Raw genomic sequence first — 14091 nt, 5'->3', positions numbered from 1 at the left:
GCGTAGAAAGAATAGCAAATGCAATTAACATGCAAATCCAACATTTACAGACTAATTTCGGTAACTTCTGCCATTAACGACAAGAAATAATTACATTTTCTGGTAATTTTGGTGGCCACGTGAAGCGTGAATAGTGTGTTAACATCTTGTTCAAGGTGATCATACACTACTCTAATCGTGAAGAAACTGCCAATGAACTCGCCTATATAAAGAAACCTTTGAGACACATGAAATTCCACCGAATTTTATACAATATTCTAATGTGAACACTTTTGTTTATAAGTAATTATGACCAGTCAACTTTAAAGGATACAGAAGAGAATGAGTTTTTTATCAATAGAAAAGTAAATGAAACGTATGGATGAATATAACCACACACACAAGTTATCCATAGTTGAATTATATCTCACATTTTACAGTATATAGCCCCTACAGTGTTACCAGTTCTTGAAGTTTACAGCAAATAAACCCCATAGCGTGATCACTTTTTTGAGTCTACAGTAATATCTTCAAAGTATAGTCATTTCTTGCAGGTTACAGTAAACAGTCCTACAGTCTTTTCTTTTTACTGTAAAACCTTCATGCCTAAGCCTGCCAAATGTGCATAATATTGCTTCTTATGAAAAGAGTGAATAAAACAAAAAGCAAAGTATAACAACATTCTTTCAAACTCCGTAAAGTTGTGGAAGCCATTGTAACCAAATTTTAATTTTAGAACACTTCAAACAGGAGGCGCATAAGGGGAGACGTATGTATGAAAAAACGAAACAAATTAGATTTAATTTTGAGCAGCGCCCCGTTCAGCAACAACAAAATATATACAGAAAAACCCTAATGTAATACGTCACTCGAATACTATAATATATACAAACTAAATCCAGTACACAATAAAATAAAGTCTTAAAACCAGAATACTGAAAACTATAATAATTCAAGTGATATTTTGCACGAAATATGATGAAACTACGACAACCATTTTCTGATCTATAGACCCATTCATCAAATGTATGCCCTTCATCTTTGGTACATATGGCTATATATAATTCAGAAATAAACTCTTCGATATAAATATGCTAGAGGAGATGGCGAAAAAATCTCTCGTCCATGGAATTCAGCATATCTTAAGTTTTCATTGCATGTTTTAACAAATTCAGATTAAAACTTTAAACAGTTAACTCGTTTATACTCTGTATATACTGTTACCATTTGGCTAAATTACATTCCATGTACATTTAATGATGATGAATTCCCTATAAATCGTCACAATTTTAAAAATAATAAGCAAAATAATTCTTATCAACATTCTGTTTTAATTTTGTTACTTATAGAAGGCTCGGCATGGCCAGGTGGTTAAGGCACTTAACTCGTACTCTGACGGTCGCGGGTTTGAATCCCCATCACACCAAACATGCTTGTCCTTTCAACCGCGTGGGTGTGATAATGTGATGGTCAATCCCACTATCCGTTGGTAAAAGAGTAGCCCAAGATTTGGCGGTGGGTAGTGATGATTAGGTACCTTCCTTCTGGCCTTACACTTCTAAATTAGGAACGGCTAGCATAGATAGCCCTCGAGTAGCTTTGCGCGAAATTTAAAACAAAGAAACAAACCAAATTCGTAGAGAGTTAATATTGACAGACTAACCTGAATGATGTGTTCATATACACAGCTTTGATTAAAAACTTCCCTGCTCTGTCAAAGCATTTATATTTTTTAAAGTACTAACCTTGTTTAGTCACGTTACCATATGTCACGATAAATAAAATGCTAATATTGTTAATGTGTCCCTTGTGTCCTACCATAACTTGTCAGAGTAACACTTGTTAATTTCAAATTGAACTGTGTAGCGATTAGTCTCACAATAAACTTGGAACGTAGCCTTGAGTGTACAGAAACAATATTAATATGTCGTTAATAGTAAAAAGATAACGGAATATCATCACACGATTTTAAAAATTACTTGAAATAAATCGTACAAATACGAAATTGATAAAAAAAACTGTTAGGAAAAACAATTATGTTATTACGTTCACCACATGATTCTTTATTCGTTAAAAAATTATGTTTGTTTTAAAAGTATTTTCAGGTCTGTCCAGGTAAGGTTGGATATGTTCTATCAAAATGATTCTCGATATGCAGTGCAGTAAGTCACATGACAATCAGAGCCAATAGAAAGTCCCGGTAAGAAAAAATGTATCAGGAATACACATTGACATTGTTTGGCTGTTAATGTGATGCTACTGAAATTGATCGCTTTTGTAATAAAATATCCATATACTCAGATCCTTAAGCTGTTCATCTATGGATTTTTTTAAGACGAGGGTATCCATTATACTTTATGACATTGTAATATAAAGAAATATGTATAAACTTTAAGACATAGAGACATCCCAATGAAACCTGTAACTAGTCGTACCTCATCAGCTGTAAGTGCAATGCGATGTCTTGTGAAGGATGATAAGTCACGAACACTAGAATTTCTATCAAAAGTCGTTTATACCATAGTCAACAGTATGCAACATAATGAAGAAGGATTTCTCTCTCAAAACCCCGGTCGCACCAAGCATGCTCGCCCTTTCAGCCGTAGGGGCGTTAAAATTTTCGGTCTATCCCACTATTCGTTGGTAAAAGTAGCCCAAGAGTTGGCGGTGGGTGATGATGACTAGCTGCCTTCTCTATAGTCTTACATTACTAAATTAGGGACGGTTAGCGTGGATAGCCCTCGAGTAACTTTGCGTGAAATTCAAACAAACAAACAAAAACCTTACGACAGAGCCTTTTGGACTGGAAAATACATTACAGGGCTGTTCTCAAGATCTAAGAACGTCAGACAGAGTATGACTGGACTTGACTATATGAACTGCAAATTCGTGGTTAGACTTAATGTAATAATTAATCGTTTTAATGTAATATAGTCAAACGATGTATTTGTTCATTATTCACGATACTTTTTAACTAGGATAAGCCTAAGAAATTTTACATATTAGAAATTAATTTTGAAATTACCTTTATTAGAATTATCTTCACTAGTATTATCTTTTATTTGGAAATCAATAACGTTATTGTCGTTTATTGGAATAAGTACTACATCAATCTTTTATTTAAAATCAAATTTGCTTTCTCTTGTTTGGAATCATTACCCTTGTGAGCATTTGTAATTAATATTACAGCTGTTGTTGGAGGTTTTAGTCAGTATTACAGCTATTGTTTTAAGAACCAGTATCATTTGTTGGACTAAGTACTCTTTAAACTTCACATTTTGACGGCTGGTAAATTATTTCGTATTTTTATTGTAGTAATGTATTAAGTTCGTCGTTGTTCAGATAATTTTATTCTTCCTCTGGTAGAAAAGAAAGACAACTTAATGGTATAAAAGTCAATGATCCTGAAGAAAAAAAAAAACACCACAAAAAATCAACATCCGAATCACTGGGAATGGTTTTGTATTACAATTATCAAATCTTTCGTTACATTTGGACAATGTTAGATGTTTAGTAGATATTGCTGTCTTTTCAAATCTCGTTGAAGAACAGTTTGAAGTCTGACGTGTGCACTGGAGTGTCGTTTATTGAGCAGTAAAACTTTCTGTCAACGAAAGTAAAATTACTGATAATTATAGCTCTCGACTAGACATTACTGCGGCTTTTATGCATGTATAGTAACTAGACCGATCATATGATAAAGGTTTTCCATATTAGTTTCTCCCCCAGTTGCAAAACGTTTCTGTCAATATTTGCACAGGCTTACATTCCACAGATGTATTTTATTATCTTTATCGAGATTGGACGTTTTACACGATTGCTTTGTATGTACTTGTGACTGCATTTGTGTGTGCGTGTTTAATCTTTTTCTAAGACTTAATGGTTGAAATACTTAAGATGGCAAGCTTCAATACTGCTCAGAGATCAGTTGATTAGGTTTTTATAATTCTACAAACGACAAGAAATGGAAGAATTTAAATAGATATCTAGTTTTATATCAGCATTTGATGTGCGTACACAGTCTGCAGTGTGTTTGTTATAATTTATAAAGTTGGAATGCTTACTTTTACGTGGATTTGAAGATGCAGTAAAACCACTTTGTTTTTGCAATCGGTACACATTATATGTTGCAACAAATCCTAAGTAAAGGAAATCTAAGAACGATAGCTACTTCTGTTGGCTCTGCTGTTTCGCTTGAAGGCTCACACTACTAGATTTCGGAATTCGATCTCTACGTTGAACGCAGCACAAATAACCCATTGTGAGGTTTGATGCTTAACAACAAATAAAAAACAAGAAGTAAAACAAGATACAATAATTTGAACACGTGTTGTTTGTAGGAAAACAAAGTTTGACAAAGAAAAAGAAGAAACATCGTTTGATAACATTTTTTAACTAAATAAAGATGTCGAATTCAACTAGTAATGAACTGAACTTCTCAGTATTAATTTAACTTTATGATTACGTATACTAAATCACCAGGTCAGAGGTCCATAAAATTCCACTACAGAAATCACTAGTTCTGAACTATGGACAAGAGGGAAGTCAGTCGCCCGCCGCCGTAAGGTTTGTTATGTTTTGAATTTCGCGCAAAGCTACAAGAGGGCTATCTGCGCTAGCCATCCCTAATTTAGCAACGTAAGACTAGAGAGAAGGCAGCTAGTCACTACCACCCACCACCAACTCTTGGGCTACTCTTTTACCAATAGTGGGATTGACCGTCACATTATAACGCCCCCACTGCTGAAAGGGCAAGCATGTTTGGTGGGACGAGGATTCGAACACGCAACCCTCGGATTACGAGTCGAGTACCTTAGCCACCTGGCCATGCTGGGCCTCCGCCGTAAGGAACAAGAAATAGAAATATATGGTAAATACAACAGAATTTAATGGTTAGATAAAGTATCACAACTAATTAAGGCTGTGTGTTATGATTTTATCGCTTATAATACAACCAAATCGAATAAAATATATAAAATATATCAATAATTGTTCCCCGAGTTCATAACGGTAAAAATTTGTAAACTAAATATTATAATGAAGGCTATTATTAACGACAACTCTAAAGGATTACATTACTAAACCAGGGTTTATATACTCGTGGTTAGAACAGCATAGATAGCCCATTATGTAGCTTTGTGCTAAACTTCAAACAAAAGGTGTTTAGAAGTAATACAATTTCTTAGACCTCTGTCTGCCCCAGTTGAAGACAATGGAAGGTGGAGAGGGAAACGTGAAGATAGATATTTTAAAACTGTCAGCAACAGTACTGGGATACTTCACAGTTTTGTTTCTAATTTAAAACATAGTTTCATAAGTTTACATATTTAGTAATATCAACACTCACATTTTCCTTTCTCATGTTCATTTCAATTAAAGATATTTATATTTGACTATTAGATAATTTACTTTTTAGTTGTTATCTAACATATCTCACAATACCTGGCATTTTGCATTACCTTTTCTTACACTCACATAACGCATGACTGAAGTGCTTTTAGAAAAATCTGCCGTATTAACTGGCTTTTAATCTTTTAAAGAAAATTATTTTTCTACATTTTCTATCCTTCACTGTTTTTTAGAAAGAGCCTAGGAATGTTTTAAACAAGTGTAACTCCATATTCCAGTGTTTTAATTTATGAGCATTAGATTCTCTTATGTCGATCTCCAGTGGCACAGCAATATCTGCGAACTTAGAACTCTAGAAATCGAGTTTCGATACCCGTTATAGGCAAAGCATATGTAGCCCATTGTGTGGATGTATACCTAACTGCCCCGGTATGACTAGGTAGTTAAGGCACTCGACTCGTAATCTGAAGGTCGCGGGTTCGAATCCCCCTCACACCAAACATGCTCGCCCTTTCAGCCATGGGGCGTTATAATGTGACAGTCAGTCCTACTATATGTTGATAAAAGAGTAGCCCAAGAGTTGGCGGAGGGTGGTGATGACTAGCCAGCTGCCTTTTCTCTAGTCTTACACTGATAAATTAGGGACGGCTAGCACAGATATCCCTATAGTAGCTTCGCGAGAAATTCGAAACAAACTGTGTCTAACTATAAACAAACAAGATCTTCTGTTGAGTATTTTCCTTTTCACTCCTAGCACGTTTTATTGTGAAGTTCTAATACATTATCACGTTGCAGAAAAGGGTAGACCCCCCTCGCATACGCTCTGCGCCAATTTTACCTATGCACAGTCCAGATAAAATAGTAAAATATTTTAAAAACTGTTAAAGCTATAGGATTAATTTGTGCATTTTAAGTGTACGTTTTGTTCATAACTTGTGACATGCAGTTTCTTTTGAAAGAATACACATTTTTATATGTCTTGAGGTATTCAGTTTTTCTGAAATAATATATGTTTTTTTATAGCTTCTTTCGAAATAAAACATGTTTATGTTGTAACTTGGGTGTTCATTTTCTTTCTGAAAGAATACATGTTTCTTTTATAACTTAGATGCACAGTTTTTTCTGAAAGAACACACTTTTTTTAACTTGGGGTCTTTAGCTTCTTCTAAAATATACCCGCTCCTGTTATAACTTGGGGTGTTAAGTTTTTCTAAAGTAATACATATGTCTTTTATAACTTGAAAAGTTCAGTTTCTTTTATAACGTGAGGTGTTCAGGTTTTTTTGAAGGACTACAAATGTTTTTTATAGCGTGAGGTGTTCAGTTTTTTCTGAAGGACTACAAGTTCCCTTTATAACGTGAGGTGTTCAATTTTCTCTAAAGAATATCTTTTTTTTGCATCTATCGACCTACTGTTGACGCCTCATTTAAAAATTCTCTCAAACTACGTTCTTCCCTATGTGCCACTTCATATACAGTATAAGAACGTTTTGGACATTTTACTTACTTCAGACTTTATCACAACTACACACCGTTGTTTTTGTCATAGCAAAATAAGGAAGCCCTACGTCCCCAAATTTATATCCAGAAAAGTTTCTATAGTGCTGTCTCTACTCTAAGATTTGATTTGTCTGTTTAGAAGATGAAATAAGATCATATGGCCTCATGCACACGAAACATTTCTTCTTAACTGTATTCTGAAGTTACTAGAAATCATTATCATTTTCTTTACTCTTTGAATATGTATCTATGTTAAAAGAAACTTTGATTTTCTATTCCAAAAACCATCGTTTTACAACGGCTCTGTATTAATAGTTTCTGCTACTGCTTTGCACGTGTCACATACATAGGATTACCGTGAAGTATTTTTTTTTCGTTTTTTACAGTGCACACGTATATATAATTGCCTGGCTAGCTAAGTTCTCTTAGTTCCAGTAGGCATGTACATGCGAATTTCTGCCTTGCGATTTTTGTGTTTTAGTACTCTGATAAACACTATATTAAGCTACAAGATTTTATTCAGTTTCGGTGAAATATTTGTGTTAAATTACGACTTTCGTGTTTTCGTATTTAATAATGTGATGGACAGAAAGTATTTCTAAAGCTATCTTATTTTTGGAAGACAGACATTACATCTGAACTATTGCACTATAAGTGATTCCACATACGATATATTTCTTATCTCCTCAGCTTCTATGATCGCAAGTCCACACGCTTGTTATGTGAGTTGTTTAAACAAGTTTAAACACGAATGTTGAAACAGGTGTACGTTGCTTGGCAACCAATGCTTACGTCACTATGTGAAAGAGCTTCTAGCCACTTACTAAAGTACACAAAACCACCCACTTTATAATAGAGTACTGTAATATCTTATGTGATGTCGCAGTATATTTGAATTTCTTTTCTCTTTATTAAGAATTATTTATACAGTTACAAGGGCTTTTAAATTTGCCGAATGGTGCGAGATGTATGTGTGTGTTGAAAGGCAAAACGTAAAAAAAAAAAACGCTATCAAGTTGTTGTTTGATATAACGTTAACGTGAATTCAGTAAATGTGTAAAACATGGTTCACTTTACATTACGGATCGGAAACGACTTTTAGCTTCAGAATCTAAAAGAAATAAATATATACATATATCTTTATAAACTTCAGGTTAGTTTGAAAATTCTCTTTACATGCAAGACAAAGAACAGAAAAACTTAACTTCTACTTCGAGAAGTTGATAAAATATCATTAAAAAAAGCCAGTATTAATGCTTTCCTATGTTTTTTTTAGTAGTCCTCCCCGCTGGATCAACTGAAAGTTTGTAGACTTACAGCGCTAAAACCCGGAGTTCAATTCTTCATGGTTGACAGAATGCAGATAGTCTGTTGTGTAGCTTTGCACCAACAAAACAACAGTCGTTACTTGTGAAATAAATAATTGTTTACCAAAGAAGTATATATGTTTGTTATTTTTTATAACAATATTAAAAAAGGAAGACTTACTTCTGCCATAAGAATTTATATAAATTCCTTTTTTATGTTATCGAGAGCTTAGTATTCTTTTATAATAAACTTATCAAAACCTGTACGGATTTCACATACGATCTAGATAGTCATGCATTAGAAAGACAGAGGGCCCGGCATGGCCAGGTGGGTTAAGGTGATCGACTGGTAATCGGAGGGTCGCAGGTTCTAATCCCTGTCATACCAAACATGTTATAATGTTACGGTCAGTTCCACTATTCGTTGGTAAAAGAGTAGCCCAAAAGTTGGCGGTGGGTGGTGATGACTACTTTCATTTCCTTTAGTCTTACACTGCTAAATTAGGGACGACTAGCTCAGATAACCCTCTTGTAGCTTTGCGTGAAATTCAAAAACAAACAAACGAAAAGACAGAGAGAGAGATAGGCAATGAGGTAGATTCATTTCTTTACAATGGTTTGACTGTGCAGATTTTCTGTGTTATCTCATTCAATTGAAACAAATAAATATATATTTTAAAATGTGACTCTTCATGGTGTATACATAATATTAATGAAACAGTCTAAACTCAGTCCTATTAGTTTTCTAATACACATTCTGCGAAAGCTGAATGGCATTTTAAACATATACAATAATATTGAAAGATTTTTGCATATTATGTTGTCCTTAAGTAAACTTTACTACTTATTTCTGACACTATTTGAAAAAAGCGCGTGAGCAAATTCGTTCAATATAAGGTTTCAATATCTTACAGTATTTTATATACCTCATTAACTTTGAAATGCTTGTAAACGGTGAGGCTAGATTACGTCTCAGCTTGTTCTTGTAAAACGATGTGTTTTTTGCACTAACTTTGATTATGGCTATAATTCTTATAAAATAAATTATCCTTGACGTTATTTGATTGGTGAGCATATATTCTCATGAAATTCATCGCACGTTCCGAAGATTAAGAACGGAATCTTGTTGCTCCTACCAGGCTAATTTAATCATCAGTCGAACTGTAGTTACATATGTTTCCCCTCCCCCTTGCCTGAGGTTTGTCGAACATTAGATGTACTTTACGTAACTTGTACGTCAAGGTAGAGTCATTATTCAGACTTAACAAACTTGGAAAAGACTTGGAGCAATGTAATACTTGTATCTCCCTCGAATCGATGAGCTGTTAAAGCTAAAACCTGCTTATATAAAGTTTTTGTGCCCTAGAGTGTATTTGTAAGTCTGCTTGTTTACATACTCAACCTTTAAAGTTAGTTCAACTTATTTCAGTATATCAACAGTGTCAGACTTTCTGATCTTACAATATTGGAAACGTCGATAAAACGTCGGAACTTTAAATGATGGAGTTGTGGTACTAAACCACCAGTTGACATCACCCACAAACCAAGTAAACGAAGGGACTTTTAAAAAAGTATTATTGTTTGTTGTATAATTCAAACATTTGATAAGGTGGGACTTTGTATTAACATAACAAATATTTTTATTGGATGAAAACAATACAGATGCGTTAACGACACAGTATATAGGAACAAAATTTGATAATATGTTGTCTGTTGATGAAATTACCTTTATAGATGTCTTAATAAAGAATTTAAACATTAAAGCTTCGAAGTTTTAAGTATAACAGTACTCATTGAATGGGTAAAGAGTTGGGGTTCTGGCCCTTGAAAGATTTATAGTAAATACATAAGTCTTCTGTCATATTCAGTCTTTTTTGGTTTGTTTGCTTTTTTCTTTCTCTAAACAAATATATAGACAACTTTAACAGCATATCTGACGCCAAAAGTGCTCTGGACGTCCTGGGACTTTTATCTCATACATTATAATGTTGTAATCGCGCAAGAAGTTACTCCAAAAAACAAACATCTTATGTAATCATACAAGATAACTAACAATAGTTCTCAGTAATGGGCACTATTCCTTAAGTTTGTTTTTTGTGGCATTCCCGGGTAGAACTGTAGTCAGCAGGTCACTCCTAAAGTCTTGTATGGTATACCTAAGTCCAACTGGAGCTAACAGGTCACTTCCTAACTCTTGTGCGGTATTCCCAGTTGCAAATGGAGTCGACAGGCTATTCCTAAGTCTTGGGTGGTATTCTAAGGTAAAACTAGAGCCAAAGAACCTCTACCTAAGTCTTAAAATTAGCTCCTTGTTGATTTCTCCAGATCTTCAGCCAACATATCAGAATAGACTGTGTTTATAGATCAACCCATGGATGAGTTTGAACCTACTTATTGAAATATTTGATAACAATCAGTACATATCAAGTACCTTTGGCAGTCTGTAGGGGATAAAATAGACATTACAGGGCCACTTTTCTACGAATTAAAATCTACACATATTTACCATAGATTTCTATGACATTACCGCTTTTCCATTTACCAACACGCAGAGTAAACTGTTTGTATCAAAATCAGTTGTGTCATGTAAACAAGGTCTGTAAAACCACTTTCCTGAGTGAGATATGCACTGGTAAATTCTAGAAATTGAACTTAAAAATCCGAAATATATCTTGTTTAAAAGTTCTGTGGATACAGAATAAGAACCACAATTCCACGTCTTGTTGCAGCAGTAAAACATACTTTTGTTGCCATATTTGCTGCTCTCAGAGATCCTAAAGAGTAATTTGTGTTATGGAATCATCACTCAATGTAAAACTCAACCAACAGCCACTGCTGCTACAATGGATTTTCAGCCACACAGTGTGTAGGATCTGAAAATTCAATAAATTGCCCTGCTTTCTTTGGCAGGTAAGACAATTTAACTGCATTACTGTGTGATCCTCCAAACAATGATGTATATCAAAGTTGTGCTTTTGCAACATTGTAATAAAACATATTTTTGGATTTTATTAAATCCATAAATTGTTTCAGTGAAACATGGTTTACACAGTCATGAACAAGCTCTAAAACTAAAGCTTTTGCAGTGCTACAACTACAAATAGATTTTAACCTGTCATATGGTGTCAACGTTCAGGAGTCATTACCATACATTCCAAATGTTTTACACCATCCTTCACCTGTTACAATGCAACTACAATGTCATTATCATTAGTATTAGTATCGAATACCCGTAAACAATCTTCTCCTGGATGTTGTAGCACTGTAACCTCAAATAGAGTATATTTTAGTGGCTGAAATGTTTCATTCCACCTAAAGTGTATTTCAGCTTTAGTAACTGCTGACAATGTTAAAATTATCTAGAAAACGTTGCCCACAAAATGCTAGTGGCGTGATACAGAGTCTAGGATGCTACATATTTCTCATTTAATCATGGGCTGGACCAGTCTGTGACTGTTATGTTATTCTTAGCATTCTTAAACACTACTTCCTTACCAACAATATAACCAACTGGTTCCAATTTCAGGCTCGCCTTATCTTTATTCTCTCAAGAACAATATCTAAAATTTCAGCAGGAAAAGTAAACATGCTTCCCAACATCAAGATGCCATCTACATAGATCTTGCATTTCTACCATTCTCAGAGCAAGCTCCATCAAACTTTCAAATGTATTACAATTGCTAAATGGCATGATAACATAAAATTTATAAAAGCCATCTTAAGAGTTAAAAACAATCTTAGGTCTACTTTCATTTGTCAGATTAACATGCTAACCTCCGAAAGCAGGTAAAATATGGTTAGCCTAATTAATTTATCACTAGGCATTTCAGTGACACCTTATTTCATATTTTTGTTTCCTCCATGACAACTATAACCTGGCCTATCTCAGAGTCCTCTAGCTGTTATTTCTAAAGTTATTTATTACTGAACTTTGATATCTCGCTAGTTGTAGTATATTTCCACCACAGCTTTCTATTCTGTATCATTTTTCTATATTGGTACGTTTTCACTCTTTTGCATTGTTGTCAAACAAGCAGTCATCCTTTCAAGATTATCAAAATTCATCTGTCACTTGAGCAAACATATTGTACACTCTTTCAACAAGCTATTTTACATCTATATCATATATATAGTATTCTAAGAGCTTAAAGAAATATTAAAACTGCTATGCAATATTGAACTACGATAGTGGTTTATAATAGGGTTCGCTCAGGAATTTCACAAATATTCTAATGAAAATAGGGCAAAAACCGTTTTAAAATTAAAATCAAAACCTTCTTTTTTAATGGCTAAGACTGCTAAAATATTGAAAATGCCAAAACCATTGATTTTTCCAATTGTTGCAGAAAATTTGTCCATTCGTTTTTCATGTTATTCTTGTTTCACAAGCCTACAAGAGAAACTGCTGTAAGTATTTTATTCAAACCTGGCAAAACTACTAAAAATATACAGCGTATGTTAAAAGATTATTCTTATGTTAAATCTTGTAAAGGAAGAACATATTTTATTTGTTGTCATTTTTTCATCTCTACAGACAAAGTTTCTCTTCAAAATCATTCAAACATTGAAGCCTACAGCAAAAACATTTCGCCATACTGCACCAAACGCTATATACAACAACTAAACAAACTCTTACAAAAATGGTAAGGCTGTTTTAAGTTAATTCTTGAAAGTCGAGATTTCCATTCTCTAAAATTTTCTGACAGGGAAGAAATCATAAGTTATTCGAACTTAATCAAACATCTCAAGAATGTAGAAGCCACTTATGCACCGTTATACCAGTCAGTATCGCTTCGTTTTATTAGAATAAACTGTGTTTGTTCAGAGCAGTATCTCCAGCCATATTATTATTGATTATAGTTTTACAAGCCACTACTGAAAAAAAAAACTGCTACAACTATTTTATTGAAACCTAGATAATAATAATGAATGTTGTATGTCATGAGGCTGTTTTGAAACTGATTTAAGGATCTCCGTGTTTTCCTCCTGAGGAATTTCTCCAAGTCCTTCACTTTTCGCTGTTGAAAAACTCTGAAGTTTTTAAATACGCATTAATATAAAAATAGTTTTTACAACCTATAGCACATTTTCTCTACGTGGTTTTCTGCGATTACTTCATTGAGTTTTCTGACAGTAGACGATTACCATAGCTTTTTTTATCTATTCTTGTGAGGGTGATTTATTCTACTAATTTTCATACTTCCCTTGTTTAAACGCCTGATTACACGAAACCTCAAACATTGCTTAATAAATGTTGTTTCTTTGCTTGAAATTAAGCTCAAAGCTCCACTCTTGTTGAAAACTTCCTGGCACTTTTATTGTCTCACACATAAACCAGCATGCTTTAGGTACATGAATGTGATACCAAAAGTATAATGACTCTTGTTGAAAACATCCTGGCACTTTTATTGTCTCATACATAAACCAGCATGCTTTAGGTACATGAATGTGATACCAAAAGTATAATGACTCTTGTTGAAAACATCCTGGCACTTCCACTGTCTCTTATGTAAACCGGCATGTTTCAGGTACATGAATGTGATACCAAAAGTATAATGACTCTTGTTGAAAACATCCTGGCACTTCCACTGTCTCTTATGTAAACCGGCATGCTTTAGGTACATGAATGTGATACCAAAAGTATAATGACTCTTGTTGAAAACATCCTGGCACTTCCACTGTCTCTTATGTAAACCGGCATGCTTTAGGTACATGAATGTGATACCAAAAGTATAATGACTCTTGTTGAAAACATCCTGGCACTTCCACTGTCTCTTATGTAAACCGGCATGCTTCAGGTACATGAAGTTTGATTCCAAGAAAACAAACACTTCACACAACAGAAAATAAAGTGAACAAAGAAACTAACGACCGGTCGCACTAATGACAACCAATTCTTAAGTGTTGTGCACCGACTAATGGTTTTTAACTCCACAACTATACAGAAACCATTTTT

General features: G+C 34.1%; 1 long non-coding RNA gene across 1 annotated transcript in view; it reads left to right on the top strand.

Annotated features, from left to right (window-relative positions):
• The window catches only part of LOC143249612 (uncharacterized), a 28832-nt gene extending 20593 nt beyond the window's left edge, over window positions 1-8239 (top strand). The window contains exon 3 of the long non-coding RNA XR_013027860.1: window positions 8105-8239. This is a non-coding gene — a long non-coding RNA (uncharacterized LOC143249612). The remainder of the gene's footprint in view (window positions 1-8104) is intronic.
• The last annotated feature ends 5852 nt before the right edge of the window (window positions 8240-14091 follow it).

This window comes from Tachypleus tridentatus, chromosome 4 (assembly GCF_004210375.1).
Source record: "Tachypleus tridentatus isolate NWPU-2018 chromosome 4, ASM421037v1, whole genome shotgun sequence".
Classification (NCBI taxonomy): Eukaryota; Metazoa; Arthropoda; class Merostomata; order Xiphosura; family Limulidae; genus Tachypleus; species Tachypleus tridentatus.
The sequence above is the reverse complement of the archived record's forward strand: the minus strand, read 5'-3'. Positions and strand labels throughout refer to the sequence as shown.